The sequence below is a fragment of the Apodemus sylvaticus genome, chromosome X, assembly GCF_947179515.1.
Source record: "Apodemus sylvaticus chromosome X, mApoSyl1.1, whole genome shotgun sequence".
Lineage (NCBI taxonomy): Eukaryota > Metazoa > Chordata > Mammalia > Rodentia > Muridae > Apodemus > Apodemus sylvaticus.
The window spans coordinates 141428707-141445531 of record NC_067495.1 but is presented as its reverse complement, the minus strand read 5'-3'; positions in this window follow the sequence as shown (position 1 = coordinate 141445531).

The following is a 16825-nucleotide window of genomic DNA, read 5'->3' as shown; positions in this document are numbered from 1 at the left end:
CTCCAGACCTTTGGAATTAAGTAATTGAAAGCTGACACAGAGGAATCTAAATTTATATTGCTTTGAGTCACATACAAATAAGTATTCGCAAGTATATATTTTCAGAGCATATATGCTATTCTTTGTGATTTTTTTGGTCTTTTAGGAAGTTTGTAATTTCTATTTTCAAATAGTCAATATATTTGAAAGGAAGCTTTATACCAACTAACTTGAAGTCTCCCGACATCAATAGGTATAATGTGGACCATATATTCTTTCAAGAGAATTCTATAATGGCCAGTAGGTTGACCACCTTTATTTAATTCACTGAAAATGAAGACCAATAATTCTCAAGAAGCCTATATTATCAAAACACATGTAACTTTATAATTTATAATTACTTTTGAAAATTAAAACAAAAGAATAATCATTGTAAGTTTAGGGTATAAAATTTAAAATTCCATGCAATAAATTGTTATAATTCTAGCATTAAATAATATTTTAATAATTGTTTGTATATTACTAAAATAAACCATAGTAAGATTGTGTTTTCAACTTCAAAATGCCAAATGTAATTCAGTGGGACTTGGCTGTAGAAAATTTTGGCAATATTTAAGTTTTTGAGATTATAATAGAAATTACATCACTCATAACCTTCCTCCATCCAGACTCTTTCATATATTCCTTTTTGACTATTTTTAAATTATGGTCTCAGTATCAGCATAATTGTGGCTTCATAGAATGAGATGTGTAGTGTTCCTTCTGTTTCTATTTTGTGGAATAGTTTGAAGAGTACTGGTGTTAGGTCTTCTATGAAGGTCTGATAGAATTCTGCACTGAAGCCATCTGGTCCCATGCTTTGTTTGGTTGGGAGATTTTCTATGACCCCTTTTATTTCTTTAGGGGTTATAGGAGTGTTTAGATGATCTATTTGATCCTAGTTTAATTTTGGTGTCTGATATCTGCCTAGGAAACTGTCCATTGCCTCCAGATTCTCCAGTTGTGTGGAGTATAGGCTTCTGTAGTAGGATCTAATGCTTTTTTTGAATTTCCTCAGTTTCTGTTGTTATATCTCCCTTTTCATTTCTAATTTTGTTAATCTGGATACTGTCTATGTCAACATTGGTTAGTCTGGCTAAGGATTTATCTATCTTGTTGATTTTGTCAAAGAACCAGCTCCTGGTTTGTTGATTCTTTTTATGGTTCTCTTTGTTTCTACTTGACTGATTTCAGCCCTGAATTTGATGATTTCCTGCCTTCTACTCCTCCTGGGTGAAATAGCTTCTTTTTGTTCCAGGGCTTTCAGGTGTGTCGTTAAGCTGATAGTGTATGCTCTCTCCATTTTCTTTTTGGAGGCACACAGGGCTATGAGTTTTCCTTTTAGCACTGCTTTCATTGTGTCCCATAGATTTCAGTATGTTGTGTCTTCATTTTCATTAAATTCTAAAAAGTCTTTGATTTCTTTCTATTTCTTCCCTTACTAAGGTATCATTGAGTAGAATATTGTTCAGTTTCCACATGTATGTGGGTTTTCTGTTTTTTTTTTTGTTGTTGTTGTTTTTTTTGTTTTTTTGTTTTTTTTTTGTTTTTTTTTTTTTTTTTTTTTTTTTTTTTTTTTTTTTTTTTTTTGCTATTGAAGGGCATACCAAAAGCACACAAAGATCCAACAAAGAAAGAGAATGTCAGGCCAATTTCCCTTATGAATTTCGATGCAAAAATACTTAATAAAATTCTTGCCAACCAAATCCAAGAACACATCAAAACGATCAAGTAGGCTTCATCCCAGGGATGCCGGGTTGGTTCAATATAAGGAAATCCATCAATGCAATCCACTACATAAAGAAACTCAAAGAAAAAAAACATATGATCATTTCATTAGATGCTGAAAAGGCATTTGACAAAATTCAGCATCCTTTCATGCTAAAAGTCTTGGAAAGATCAGGAATTCAAGGCCCATACCTAAACATAGTAAAAGCAATATACAGAAAACCAGTAGCCAACATCAAACTAAATGGAGAGAAACTTGAAGCAATTCCACTAAAATCAGGTACTAGACAAGGCTGTCTTCTCTCTCCATATCTTTTCAATATAGTACTTGAAGTTCTAGCTAGAGCAATTAGACAACATAAGGAGGTCAAAAGGGATACAAATTGGAAAGGAAGAAGTCAAATTATCACTATTGGAAGATGACATGAGAGTCTACTTAAGTGACCCAAAAACCTCCACCAGAGAACTCCCACAGCTGATAAACAACCTCAGCAAAGTGGGTGTTAACAAAATCAACTCAAGAAAATCAGTTGCCTTCCTATACACAAAGATAATCAGGCTGAAAAAGAAGTTAGGGTAATGACACCCTTCACAATAGCCAAAAACATTATAAAGTATCTTGGTGTGATTCTAACCAAACAAGTGAAAGATCTATATGACAAGAACTTCAGGTCTCTGAAGAAGGAAAGCAAAGAAGACCTCAGAAAATGGAAAAATCTTCCATGATCATGGATTGGCAGGAATAATATAGTTAAAATGGTCATCTTGCCAAAAGCAATCTACAGATTCAACACAATCCCCATCAAAATCCCAACTCAGTTCTTCACAGAGTTAGAAAAAGCAATTCTCAAATTCATCTGGAATAACAAAAAACCGAGGATAGCTAAAACTATTCTCAACAGTAAAAGAACTTCTGGGGGGATAAGTATCCCACACCTAAAGCAATACTACAATGCAATAGTGTTAAAAACTGCGAATCAGTGGGAGGAGAGGCCTTCGATCTTGTGAAGACTCAAGCAACCAACAATTTGGGAAAAGATTTTCACCAGCCCTACATCAGATAGAGGGCTAATATCCAATACATATATACAATCTAATATATACAAAGAACTCAAGAAGTTAGACCCCAGGGAACCAAATAACCCTATTAAAGAATGGGGCAGAGATCTAAACAAAGAATTTTCACATAAAGAAATTAGGATGGCTGAGAAGCACCTTAAGAGATGCTCAACATCATTAGTCATTCAGGAAATGCAATTCAAAACAACCCTGAGATTTCACCTCACACCAGTCAGAATGGCTAAGTTTAAAAACTCAGGAGACAGCAGGTGTTGGTGAGGATGTGGAGAAAGAGGAAAACTCCTTCACTGCTGGTGGAGTTGTAAGATGGTACAACCACTAACTGATCAGGACACTTCTGGAGGACCCTGCTATACCTCTCCTGGGCATATACCCAAAGGATTCCCCGGGATGCAATAAAGACACATGCTCCATTATGTTCATAGCATCCTTATTTATAATAGCCAGAAGCTGGAAAGAACCCAGATGTCCCTCAATGGAGGAATGGATACAGAAAAAGTGGTATATTTACACAATGGAATACTGCTCAGCAATTAAAAACAATGAATTCATGAAATTTTTAGACAAACGGTTGGATTTGGAAAATATCATCCTAAGTGAGGTAACCCAATCCCAAAAAAATACACATGGAATGCCATCTCTCATAAGTGGATATTAATTAGCCCAGAAGCTCTGAATACCCAAGGCACAATTAGCATAACAAATGACTTCCATGAAGAAGTAAGGAGAGGGTCCTGATCCTGGAAAGGCTTGATCTAGCATTGGAGGGGACAGAGAAAAAGGAGAGTGGTGATTGGAGAATTGGTGGAGAAAAGAAGGTTTATGAGATATATGGGGAGGGGGGAACTGGGAAGTGGGAAATCATTTGGAATGTAAACAAAGAATATAGAAAATAAAAATATATAATAAAAAAGAATATATAAAATAAAATAAATAAATTCATCCTCTCTCTTTTTTTCTTAATTCAATTGCTATTACTTACTTGTATGTGTATGTATTGTGGTTTGAATAAAAATGACACTCATAGGTTTACAGGGAATGACACCATTAGTAAGTTTGGCCTTATTGGAGAAGGTGTGCCTTTTTTTGAGAAAATGTGTCACTGGGAATGGGTTTTGAAATTTTAGAAGCTCAAGCTAAGTGTAGTGGCTTGCTGCCTATTCCTGAGCCTGTTTAGATAGATGTAAAAATCTGAGCTACATTTCTAGCATTTTGTCTTCCTTTACATCAGGTTGCTTTCTGCTGTGATGATAATGGGCTATGATGTTTTCTATGGGCTATGATGCAATCTGCTATGATGATAATTTCTGAACTGTGTGCCAGCCCCAATAAATGTTTTCATTTCTAGGAGTTGCTGTGTTTATGGTATATGTCCACAGAAATAAAACCCTGACTAAGATATATATGATGTATAGATATAGATATAGATTAGATTAGATATATATAGATATAGATAAAGATATAGATATAGATATAGATATAGATATAGATATAGATATAGATATAGATATAGATATAGATATAGATAGATGTAGATGTAGATGTAGATGTAGATGTAGATATAGATATGGATATAGATATAGATATGGATATAGATTAGATTAGATTAGGTTAGATATATAAATATAGATAGATCTAGATATAGATAGAGATAGAGGTAGAGGTAGAGGTAGAGGTAGAGGTATATGTAGATGTAGATGTAGATGTAGATGTACATGTACATGTACATTTACATATACATATACATATACATATAGGTGATATAGATATAGATATAGGTGATATAGATATAGATGATATAGATATAGATACAGATACAGATATAGATAGATGTAGATGTAGATATTGATATAGATATGGATATAGATATGGATATAGATTAGATTAGATATATAGATAGATGTAGATATAGATATAGATATAGATATAGATATAGATAGAGATAGAGATAGAGATAGAGATAGAGATAGAGATAGAGATAGAGAGAGGTAGAGGTAGATGAAGATGTAGATGTAGATGTACATGTACATGTACATATACATATAGGTGATATAGATATAGATATAGATGATATAGATATAGATACAGATATGGATACGGATACGGATACGGATATGGATACGGATACAGATACAGATACAGATATAGATATAGATGTGAAAATACACTCTTATCAGTATATGTGATTATTTTGTGTATGTTTTCAAGACTGACCTTTTGGTATTGCATAACCAATTGTCATGCTCTTATCTGGGATAAGGTATATTGTTGATGTCTTTGTTCAGCTCATGTTCAGGCAGTCACTTTGGTAAGATTTTATTGATGGAGGTTATGGCATTAATATAAGATACTGTCTCAGAAATATCCCTGATCTTTGAATGTTACAATCTTTTGACCCCTCTTTTTAAGCATTTCCTGAGTCTTAGGTCCAGGAAATGTATTGTAGAAATATCCATTGTGATTGAGTTCTATAACCTTGTTTGATTATCATTTATTTTAATTGTCTTTGTTGTAAAGAGAAGTTTTCTTGATAAGTGTTGGAAACTGCATTTATATGTTGGTATAAGGACAAATAATTAGATTGTGGTTAGGGAATGTAGTGGAAGACTCTATGCAGTTGAGACACAGGACCCAGAGGCATCTGAACTGGAGCTTATTTAAAAGTCTCTTTTTTGAGGACTAGCATTCAGAGTACCAGAAGGTGTAATGCAAATTTCCAAATGATAGAAGTAATCAACAGTCCTACTCAGCTACGACTGCTGTGAAACAAAACATTGACCAGTAGTGTATAATTACTATATGGGTACTGCAATGTGATAATCAATAAACCTCTTATTGGACTTTAAGACCTGCTCAATAAGGGAAACTATATCTGATAACTTACACAAGGCTAGTGACATCATAGATTTTGAAGAAGTTTTACTAAACCGAAATAAATTATTTTTGTTATTAATTTGCTGAAAAATAGGGTAAGGACTTTTCTGTTACTGAGCAAGTGGTAATGCTTTCTTGAATGTTGTTTTGAGTAATCATATAATAGCCATTGTATAATTGACTATAATATTTTTAAGATTATTTTATTTCTTTACTAATAAATGCAGTTAATTACAGAGAAATATTACTTTAAAAATAATAATAAACCCATTACTGAATTTACTCTTTAAACCATATGTAGGAACAGAAATATTCAAACTCTCTAGAATAAATTGGCTATCAGAAAGGACATTTACTGTACATTAAAAGTGATTTTGTTTATAGCTCATATGCAAAGTAGTGATTGCTTCTCAAACTGCTTCACTGGCCTTTGCCAAGGTGTCTCAAGCAGTTCATTTAGGTTGGCTACACTTCATTTATAATATTCACATCTAAATGATTTATGCTCACTTCTATCATTTCCTATAGCTTGGTGGTTGGATGTCATTTGTGTATGGTCTCAGGATACTAAACTTTCTTTTTCACAGAAGAAAACTTGTGTAATGTATGCCAGTAGACCGTTCTCCACTATTTTTTCAAGGGTAGCTTAAAAATTGTAGGGAATCAAATAAATACAAATTAAGTTACTATATACTGTTTTTTTTGTGTGTGTGGTGCTTAGTGTTACTATAAGAGCTTATGGATAGAAATGGACCTGACAACAAAAAGAAAAAAGAAGAAATGTTGGCCTACATTGAGCCTTCTCAAAACAGATGGGGAAACAGATATCAGACTCCTGCTGGAATATTGCTAAACAAACTAGTTTTAAATTCCAACAGTCTGATAGCATCCAATATTCCCTACACAAATATTCAAAGAAATATGTTGCAGTTATATTTTTCAGTGTAATTTTAGAATCAGACATAGCCTTTGGCAGTGTATCACTTTGTTTTATCCCTGACTTACCAACAATATTGGGCACATTATTACTTTTAATTAAAAAAAATATCTGCCCTGTAAAGATAATGGATATTTTGCTTGTTCTTCCTAATGATCTCTCCAAAGCATTTAGTGCTCAAAAGTAATAATAAATGAATTACCCTAAAAATGTCTACTTCTAGAAAATTGATTTGTGCTTTCTTTTAATATTCCTTAGCAGAGATCAGATTTATCTAACTTATTTTTAATATATTAATATGGTTTACTATATGTGAATGATTATTTAGGTTATGTATTTTAATTATGGACTATATCAGTATTTTATTATAACAAGCAATTGATACTGTGTCAAAAGTATTATGGCAGATCATTTCACCTCTACAATATTGACAATTATTTTTATGTGCTGGTTAGTCTTATTAGCCTACATGAATAGTCTGAAATTAAATAAAAGACAAGCCTTAGTTATACCTGTGAGAAATTGTCTTGACCAAGGAAGACCAATGCTAACTGTGAATGGCAGTTTTCTCTGGCAACCCAGAAAGGGGGTAGAATATGAACGCTTTGCTCCCTGCTTCCCTTCCATCTTGTTGGTAAGTTTATCTGCTTTTATTGGTTTCTCATCCCTTTTCTATTATTAAAAAACACCTTCTTTCAAGAATTTTGAGCCTTCAGAACTAGATTAGGACCACTGACATGTTCTGACTCACAGGTTAAGTGACTACTAGATTCTCCACTTATCTGAAGTATGATAGACATTGTTGAACTACACAAAATGTATTGTGTCAAATCTATGAACCCACTTAATGCTAGATACAGTGGTCCTGTGTCAAGATGGAAGGTAAAATCAGGAGAATCTCCAGAAGCTAAAGGGCCGACAAAACTAGTGCTTTCAACAGTGACCCACAAAAGTAAAGACTGTTCCTAATACAGTAAGTGGCAAGGACCAATATTTGAGGTACTTCTCAGATCACCACATGTGTACAAGAGAACACTTGTGCTCTCATATACATATATCACATAACACATCCGCATATGCTAAGACTAAAATTTTATGATTTTAGATACTTTTAGTAAATACTGGAAAGATGTATAATGCAAATAAATTAAAGTTGTAATACATATCAATTTATTGTAGTTTTCCTCAAGCTTCAGTATTTTGTGTATAATTTGTTTCATCTTATTTTAAATATTTTAATGCTTATTTTTAACAAAATTCCCTTCCTCCTTGTATACTTGAATTTTAAATGAGAATTTGAAAAATGAATACAAGAGAAATTGCCTTCAGTCTCTCAAGTAAAACAGCCACATCACATTTTTACAAGCCTCTATTATATATATAATTTTTCCTTTGTTATTCAACATATGGAGATGGAATTTCAATGTCCTGTTATTTTAAAGAAGTGATATTCAAAATAATTAATTAATTTGCATGCACTTCACTATAAAATATTTATTCATACATATATGTAAGATCTCTATATAATTTTATGATATGCTCATGTTCATGCATCAGTAGGCTTTTTAATAACTCTGCTTTTTCATATTTGCAACTTTTCTTCAATATATATTTATGTAAACCAACAATAATCTATAGGTAGTTTGCTTTTTATAGTCATTCTATTCCTTATCTTTGTCATTGTTTATAAGGATACTGTATTAGAAAGCAGCTACAGGAAACCTTAGATCATGCAAAAGAAATATTCCAGAAATTAGGGAATTTTGAGAAGCCTCTATGATGGAGATTCTGAAGGTAAGCTTTAACACTCATTATGATCATAGGAGGTGTTAGTATTTTTGTCTAGAAGAACACTACACATTTGAGTCAATGACACATGTCAACTTTCTGGTTCCCAGAGCATTTGTTGTAGCCTTTGTACTGTATAAGAGACATCACTTGTACTCTAAATAATTAAACCTTTATGGATGATCACAATGACTGTATGCTTGGAAGTTTTGAAATTAGCATGATATTATCATGAGTTGTGAGTACCTGAAAGAGGACTGAATGGAGGAATTGGCAAAAACTGAGCAGCAGGCCACCATTGTAATTATTGTTCAGGTACAACAAGCCTATGTGAACTCCAGAGCAGACATTATAGCAAACTAAATGTGATTTTTAAGGATGAAAATATAAAGAATATTATTTTAAGGACTGTCATAGCAGATCAACAGTTAAAAGTGTCTGAGGTAGTATGTGGTAAGTTCTATTTGATCCACAAGAACCATATAGTGGAAGGTAAGAACCAACTTCCACAAGTTATCAACTGGCCACCATACAGATGCATATGCATAAAAACACAGATACATAGATACAATGAATGTAACAACAACAACCAATTAAGAGAACATAATAACATTACAGAATATGGCCATTCAGTTCCCAGTACCCATGTGGGGGCGGCTCACAACTGTCGATAACTCAAGCTCCTATGGCACCCCAGATTTTCCTATAGTCATGTTTCTGGGAAATGTTTAAATTGCTAATGAATGTATAAGAGTTCACCCTACTGTAGATTGTGCCACCCCAGGTCAGAAGATGCTGAGCTGTAGAAGAAAGTAATATAAGCAAAAAATGGGCAGCAAACTAGAAAGTACTACTGAATTAGCTCCTTCGTCCATATTTGAGTTCTTGCCCCAACTTCTCTCCACAATGGATTGTTACCTGGGAGGCTAATAATAGATGAAACACTTCTGTACAAAGTTGTTTTAAGTTAGCCTTATCATAGCGACAGAGAAGAAAACTAATGCATGCTTGTTGAATACTTCATGGGCATTAAAATTTAAAAAAAGTTTAGTTATTTCAAATACTCATTAAAAGTTAAATACAAATGTGCTTCTGTATTGTGGTTGCATTTATGTCCAAATGAAAGATGTATATACTTGGGAAGTAAAATAAAGGAAAAAGCAGAGGTCATCAACTTATTATTAGAATAGTTAGAGTGGAATTTTAATTTAAAATTTTAGATGTGATATTGTGATATTACTCTATCTTTTAATACAGTTTATAGTTTATCTGTAACCACATATCCGTTAATCAATTGTTGAGTATAATAGGCTTTAATTAATGTATTCTTTTAGTATATTTAGCCTTTGGTGTTGAACTCAGGCAGCATTCATGGGCTGTTAAGTTTTATGACTCTATAATAACAGAACAGCTTCTCAGAGCATAAGTGACATCCGAATAGCTAGAAGATTTGCTTAGATTATCTGCTATTAAAGTATAAAAATACATTCCATTTTCAATAAATAATCTTATTTGGGTATGAAAAATATATAAAAGAGAATCATTTAAATGACATTCATTTGTTCTACATTTCATATACAAAGTTGGAACTAAAATTACTGCATGAGCTTGGCCAAATAAGTACATGATTAAATAGTATATGTTTTACCTCTATCACAAAATTCTGATTGAACTCAAATTGGTGAAATTTAGTTCATTTGGACTTAATTTTTCAACACTTTATCATCTGACTTTTAATTATGTATGTATAGATCATATATATATATATATATATATATATATATATAACATATATAAACATTTTAACTTTTCCAACAATATGGGTATACATACAAGGACAGCAGATATTATTAATTACTTCATTAGCATGTCATTTATTCAATGAGTTAGAGAATAGCATGTGCTATGGTATAGGCATAATCACTTCTTCAAAAAGATAGTGACATAACATCTAATATGTTGGAATCTTTCACCTTATGTGACAAAGTTACTGAAAATATTGTCAAGTTAAGGGCTCTGGAGTGACAAGGTAATTTTGTATTATTTGAGTGTAATAAATATACAAAAATTCCTAATGAACAGGGGATATTTTATCAAGATCTCTGCATAGGCAAGTAGGGCAAAGGAGAAAGAAATTTGAAGGTAGAATTCTGTTGACTTGGGAGGTTGAAGATAACACATAGAAAACCTGAATTCCTATAGTCTACATTGTAGACTGTTTCAGGACTCCATAACTTACTAGCTGGTGGTGCTTGTTCTTATTATTTATGTGCATAAATTTCTTACTTTTCTCTTTCTTAAGAAAACTTTATTCCTTGTGCACACAGAGATGTGCTAGGGATTGGCTCTAGATCTGGAAACTTGCCTTTGGCACCAAAATTCTTAAATAACTACCAAAACGAGATGGCACTCTGATATGCATTAATCTCATTTAGGCACTCACCTACTTACTGAACAAAAGACTTGACCCTGCTGAGAGCAGAAGTACTGATTAGGGGACATAGGTGGTTCTTTCTAGCTCTTACAATAAACTACTTTATCAAAGCAGCCTAGAGACATTTTCCACCCTTTGACCTCCCCAATTACTCTCTAAAGAAATGAAATAAAACATTTCCATAGCTGTAAGCTTCCATTCCACACTGACTCAAAGTCCAAAGCTTCCTGCCTCTAATTTTGTGAGACTGTTTTCATATTGTATAGAAAATATTCTCCAATTTGTATTTTTCTGGCAATGTAAAAGAAAATGCAGAGAAAAGGCTTCTGGATTTTTCAGCAAATACTTTTCTATAATTTCCATTTTATGACAAAGATGCTCAGCATGTGGAATTAAAATAAAAATTAGTAAGCAGAAAATAAACTTTAGTTTATTTTTTAAATAGCTATTTCAGCAACTCTTCAAGTTTTCCTACAGTATTATGTTCACTAATTGGGTGACTGTAACTGCTTCTGAGTTAAAAATAGTTATTTCCCTAATACTCTGTTTTATAATACTGCAAAGAAAGTATGCATATTTCATAATTTCATAATTGTAAGAAGTTTCCCTCAAGTTACATGGAAAAAGCTTAACTTTGACCATTGTATTCCCAGTGATTAGTGATTAAGAGAGTCACTGCATGTGAAAAATGATGGATATAAGCTTGTGGATACATGTGTGATACAGGTCAAGGTATTGAACTGTATGAAAACCAAGAGTTCTGGAGACTGAATTAATCATTAATCAGACATGAATTAATCATTAATCATCTGGAGACTTAAGAATCATGAATTGTATGATTCTTAAGGCTTGCATTTGATTATGATTTAAATATACAGGAGAAAGAATTCTGAGTAGAAAGATATTTGTTGCATATTTAAAGGAAGCAGACCCTATAGTTTTCAATGGACATCTTTATTAATTACTATTATTTCTAAAGATTAAAATTTTTTGACACAGACTACCACTGATATTGGCCATCATTATGTAATTGCATTTGTGTGTTTAGCTTTTGACCTACAGTCCAATTTATCAAAGGTGTTGTATAGCACAGGTGGCTTCCTGAATCATGATCCCCATGTTTGAAACACAGCCACTTATGTCACCATACCTCTCAATTTTGGATTGATTCTTTTGTTATTATTTGTGTGTTTTAAACTTTGTAATAGTTCTTTGAGAGAATGTCTTACAACGTGTTCTGATAATATTCACTCCTTCCCAACTCCTCCCATATTGACCCTCATGTTCTCCATTTTTCATCATTAATTTATTTATTCACTTAACATCTGGATTGCAGCCACCCTCCTCCTTGTCCAACCCTTATACATTTGTCTCCTCATTACCACCACCCCTTTTTCTAATAGAAGGGAAATCCCCTCTTGAGTATCACCCCACCCTGGAACATCAAGTTGCATCAGTGCTAGGCATATCCTCACTCACTGAGGCCCAAATAATCACTCCAGCTAAGAGAAGAGGATCCAAAGCAGGCAACAGAATCAGAGACAGCTCTGGCTACAATTGTTAGGGCACACACATGAAGACCAGCATGCATGTCTGCTAGAAACATGTAGGGGAACTAGTTTCAGCCATTTATGCACTATGGTTTATGGTTTAGCCTCCACTGGCCCAGGTTATTTGATTCTGTGTGTCTTCTTGTGGTGTCATTGATGCCCCAAGATTCCCTTGAGGAAATCCACTCTTCTACAAGACTCCTCAATCTCTGATGTTTGGCTATGGGTCTCAGCTTCTGTTTTCATTTGCTAATGGTTTAAGCCTTTCAGAAGACATTTATGCCAGGCTCTTGTCTCCAAGCTTAGCAGAGTATCATTAACACTGTCAGGAATTGACTCTCTACAATGGGACGGGTCTCAAGCTGAGCCAGTAATATTTCTGCCATTCCCCCAATCTCTGTTCAATCTATATACATACACATCTTGAAGGCAGGACATATTTGGGGTTAAAAGTTTTGAAAATAGGTTTATATCCCCCTCCCTCCAGTATAAGTCCCTCTGGCTACTTTACCTTCCATATCCTCCACTGGTAGGAGTCTCAGCTATGGTGACCCTTATAGAACCCCAATACATTCCCCAGGCCTAGGTCTTCAGTTAGTCCCAGAGATGACCCCTACTACTTTTAGTTATCATTCCCAGCATTCTCTTTTCCCATTCTTCCAACACGTGATCCCCATTCCTTTCCCCCACTAACCCCTTCTTGTACTCAGTTCCCTCCTTCTATTCTCCTCATGTGTCTTTTTACTCCTTGCTTTAGTGAAGTGGAAACTTAGGAGTTCGTTGGAAAGTCAGTTGGATGGTGTTTTGCTAGGGTATACACATGAAGGATCATTTAGCTGAAATGAATACAGGTGAAAGGCTAAGGCAGTTTTGTGAAGGAAACTATCACTGAAGCAGACAAGTGAAAATATGTTCTACTAAAGCAAGGAGTAAAAAGACACATGATGAATGATTCTTCACAAATGACACACATGTATTGGTCTGCTTTACACGCATAATTTAGCTGCATTTGTTTGGATTCCCAAGAGAGAATTGTACCAAGAATCTTCTGGTGATATGCTACAGTTTTTTGTTGCTTCCAAGGACTTAGGCTGATTGGCAGAATGATATCAGCCGAGACGGACACACCTACTGAGCAACACATATGCTGAGGCAATACTCTTGGAGGACATGTGATGTTTGGTGGGAGTATAAAAGGACATGACAGAGAATGACTGAGGCTGATCTAGGCTTGCTTATAGAGCTAACTATGCAACACTTGTTGGTCTAGTGTCTTTGCTTATCTTCTTTTTGATGAGAGAGGCAGAGGCAAAGGCAAGAACTTCTCTTGGCATTCCTCATGGTCCCTCCTGATGACTTGTGCTGAGCTGAGGCCTGGCTGGCTCTGCTATGTAGTGACATTGTTGCTGATTCATGTTTTTTATACTGACTATACGTAATTGGACTGCTAGTACATCTATGACCTTTTACTAGTGGATTGAGTTGCCACTGCTAACCTATGAACTGAAGGGAAATTTTTCAGACAACACAGACAGGATTTGCTCCAAAGAACCATTTCTGAACATATCCACTTTCCCCACATCTTTTCTGTTCTACTACCACTGGTGGCTAGTAGGTTATTGCATTTAAGACAATCATTAAAGATGGACTTTGCCTTACAAAAACTTTGTAATTTTATGAGGTACCATTTGTCTATTCTTGATCTTAGAGCATAAGCTATTGGTGTTCTGTTCAGGAAATTTTCCCCTGTGCCCATTTCCTCGAGGGTCTTCTCCAGTTTAAGTGTGTCTGGTTTTATGTGGAGTTCTTTGATCCACTTGGAGTTGAGCTTAGTACAAGGAGATAAAAATGGATCAATTCATATTCTTCTGCAAGCTGACCTCCAGTTGAGTCAGCACCATTTGTTGAAAAGGCTATCTTTTTTCCCCCACTGGATGGTTTCAGCTCCTTTTTCAAAGATCAAGTGACCTTAGGTGTGTGGGTTCATTTCTGGGTCTTAATCCTATTTCATTGTCACTGTACCAGTACCATGCAGTTTTTAACACTATTGCTCTGTAGTACTGCTTGAGGTCTGGGATACTGATTGCCCTGGAAGTTCTTTTACTGTTGAGAACAGTTTTAGCAATCCTTGGTTTTTTGTTTTACCAGATGAATTTGAGAATTGCTCTTTCTAACTCTATGAAGAACTGAGTTTGGATTTTGATGGGGTAGCATTGAATCTGCAGATTGCTCTTGGTAAGATGACCATTTTTACTATATTAATCCTGTCAATCCACGAGCATGGAAGATTTTTCCATTTTCTGAGGTCTTCCTCGATTGCCTTCTTCAGAGACCTGAAGTTCTTCTCCTACAGAACTTTCACTTGTTTGGTTAGAGTCACATCAAGATACATTATATACACTGTCAAGAGGACAAAACAGCAACCAACAAATTGGGAAAGGATCATCACCAACCCTACATCTGACAGAGGGCTAATATCCATTATATATAAAGAACTGAAGAAGTTAGATTCCAGAGAGCCAAATAACCCTATTAAAAATGGGGTACAGAGCTGAACAAAGAATTTTCACCTGAAGAACTTCAAATGGCTGAGAAGCCCCTTAAAAAATGTTTAACACCATTAGTCATTAGGGAAATGCAAAACAAAACAACCCTGAATTCATGAAATTCTTAGACAAATGGTTGGAGCTGGACAACATCATACTAAGTCTCAAAAGATCAATCATGGTATGCACTCACTAATAAGTGGATATTAGCCTAGAAAACTGGAATCCACACATCAAATGATGTACAAGGAGAATGGAGGTGTGGCCCCTGGTTCTGGAAAGACTTAGTGTAGCAGTATAGGGCAATACCAGAACAGGGAAGTGAGAAGGGGTGGATGGGAGAACAGGGGGAGGGAAGAGGGCTTATGGGACTTTCAGGGAGTGGGGGGCCATAAAGAGGAAATCATTTGAAATTGTAAATAACAAATATATTGAATAAAAATATCAAACAAACAAACAAACAAACAAACAAAAAAAAAACCTCAGGAGACAGCAGGTGTTGGCAAGGATGTAAAGAGGAAAACTCATCCACTGCTGGTGCGAATGCAAGCTGGGTCAACCACTCTGGAAATCAGTCTGACTGTTCCTCAGAAAACTGGCCATAACACTTCCAGAGGACCCTGCAATACCACTCCTGGGCATATACCCAGAGGATTCCCTGGCATGCAATAAGGACACATGCTCCACTATGTTCATAGCAGCCCTGTTTATAATAGCCAGAAGCTGGAAAGAACCCAGATGTCCCTCAATGGAGGAATGGATACAGAAAATGTGGTATATATACACAATGGAATACTACTCAGCAATTAGAAACAATGAATTCATGAAATTCTTAGGCAAATGGTTGGATCTGGAAAATATCATCCTAAGTGAGGCAACCCAATGGCGAAAGAACACACTTGGAATACAGTCACTGATAAGTGGATATTAGTTCAGAAACTCTGAATACCCAAGACACAATTCACATATCAAATGACCCCCAAGAAGGAGGAAAGAGAGGTCCCTGGTCCTGAAAATGCTTGTTCCAGCATTGTAGGGGAGCACCAGGACAGAGAATTAGGAGGGGGTTGAGAATTAGGAGAATGGGCAGAGGGAAGAGGGTTTAGGGAACTTATAGGGAAGGGAGAACTGGGAAAGGGAAAATCATTTTGAATGTGAACAAAGAATATTGAAAATCAAAATTATAATTATAGATAAAAATGGAAACATACACATTTTTAAAATGGAGCTGCAAATAAAATTTTGCTCACAGTGATTTTTTTCAATTAATTTAGTAATTTTTTAAATTTATTGATATCTTTATTTACATTTCAAATGATTTCCCCTTTTCTGGACCCCCACTCCCCGAAAGTCCCATCAGTCCCCTTCCCTCCCCCTGTTTTCCCACCCAACCCTTCCCACTTCCCTGTTCTGATTTTGTTCTATACTGCTTCACTGAGTCTTTCCAGAACAAGGGGCCACTCCTCTGTTCTTCTTGTACCTCATTTGATGTGTGGATTATGTTTTGGGTATTCCAGTTTTCTAGGTTAATATCCACTTATTAGTGAGTGCATACCATGATTTATCTTTTGAGTCTGGGTTACCTGACTTAGTATGATGTTCTCCAGCTCCATCCATTTGCCTAAGAATTTCATGAATTCATTGTTTCTAATGGCTGAATAGTACTCCATTGTGTATATATACCACATTTTTTGCATCCACTATTCTATTGAGGGATACCTGGATTCTTTCCAACTTCTGGCAATTATATATAGGGCCGCTATGAACATAGTGGAACATGTATCCTTATTACATGCTGGGGAATATTTTGGGTATATGCCCAGGAGTGGTATAGCAGGATCTTCTGGAAGTGAGGTGCCCAAATTTCAGA